Genomic DNA, 1,909 nt, shown 5'->3' with positions numbered 1-1,909 from the left:
TAAAAAATAAAAAAGATATTTTTTTAACAACTTAACGACACTCAAACAGATTCTACTATTCGATCGTAAATTACAATGCACGCTAGCAACATTAACCATATGTTTAGGAACCAAATTACCAAAATAGAAAACAAAGACTCAATCACCAAGTAGAAAAAGATAACGGCAGGGAACCAAATTACACAGGATTTTGTGGTGTTTATCTCTCATAGTATGTTGTGAACTTGTAATTGCATGTTAAAATTAGCAAAAAAGACACGTGGATAATGAGGTCACACCTAAGGGTGTTCACGGGTCGGGTTGAAAGAAAACGATTTTGAGTTGAAAGAAAACGTATATTACAATGGAAAATATATCAACAATGAATAACCATTATTGATCTAATTCCGTCAACTATGAAAATGACCTAAAACTTGAGTTGAAAGAAAACGATTTTGAGGACCCAAAGCCCGAAAATTGTATTATAGCAATCCCTCAACTCGTTCTCAATTGCACCAATCGCTTGAAAGCCGCAGCCATTTCCTCAAAAGTGTCCTAGAAGCTATAAGTCATCAAAACAACTATATACAAAAAATAATCAACTTGGGTTGGTCAAGTGGTCAACTCACTTGTCCGCTTAAACAAGTGTTGGATGTTCGAATCCCGCCTTGTGCATGCAGCAACCCATTGGCCAGCGGCAGACCCTTAAATAGAGCTCAGATCCGCGACGAATTAATCCTTGACCTATCGGGTTGGGGGATACCGTGAAAAAAAAACTATATACAAGAAATAATCTTTCAAGAAAAAAAAACAAGGTACATTCAACTAACAAAATAGGAAAAAGCACTATCCCCATAAGCTATCAACAAGAAACAATACAAAACCAATAAGGCATACAAGAAACGAATCATTTCAGAAAGCAAGCAAGAAGAAACGCAAACATCTTATGCAAATGATAGTAAAACAAAAAGAAAACAAAGGAACCAACCTTGGAGAAGTTGCAGAAGGATCAAACGGAAGACGGAATGCAAATGATAGAAAAACAAAAAGAAAACAAAGAAACCAACCTTGGAGAAGTTGCAGAAGGGTCAAATAGATGACGAAAGTATAAAAAAGAAGCAATGACTCCACAAGTGAGAACGAAAGCACAAAGGGAAGGCCAACAAACCTGGTGCGCTAAAGTGTCGCTTTCTCTGTCCTCGTGGTGTCGTCAAGCCCCGTTGTCCTCGTCGTCGTCAGCCGCCCCCTCTTCTCCAAGATCCCTTCTCCTCGCATCGCCAGTTCTGCTTGGAAGTTGTCGTCTCTGTCCTCGTCATGTCGTCAAACCCACTTCTGTCATCGTCGGCCGCCCTGTAATCGTCTCTGTCCTCGTCGTCTTCGCTTGTCTCTGTCTTCGAAGTTTGATCCCTCTCTCTATTGCCGTGGACTCTTGGCTGTCTCTCTCTGTCGTTGTGAAAAATTACACAGTTTGATTATGTTACTCTCCCTCTTTCTTGAGTTTTTCAGTAGTTCAATTTATTTTTTTATTTTTTAATTATAATGATTATGAATTGTTGTTTTTAATTTTGGATTCTGATTGTTGGATAAAATAAATTTTGGTTGTTGTAATTGTCAAAAAGCAGTGATAATTTCAGTTTGATTGACTATTTAACTCGGTTGATTAACAGAAGAAAATCTAGTTACTGCTTCTTTTGTTATTCTTTTATTTTATTACTTCTGTAATAATTTTGTTGATAGTTGATGGTACTTTCTTAAATTTTTTAGAATAATTTTAATGATTTTGAAAAACTAAATTACACATTAACGCTAATAACAAGTTTTTTTTGGATAATCTACTTCATATGAACTTCTAAACTTTAAAGATATATTTTTTTGGCTGAAATTTTGTTTTGCTATATGTAATTTATACTGTATATTTGTGATTTCGGTA

Source organism: Arachis ipaensis, chromosome B05, assembly GCF_000816755.2.
Source record: "Arachis ipaensis cultivar K30076 chromosome B05, Araip1.1, whole genome shotgun sequence".
Classification (NCBI taxonomy): Eukaryota; Viridiplantae; Streptophyta; class Magnoliopsida; order Fabales; family Fabaceae; genus Arachis; species Arachis ipaensis.
The sequence above is the reverse complement of the archived record's forward strand: the minus strand, read 5'-3'. Positions refer to the sequence as shown.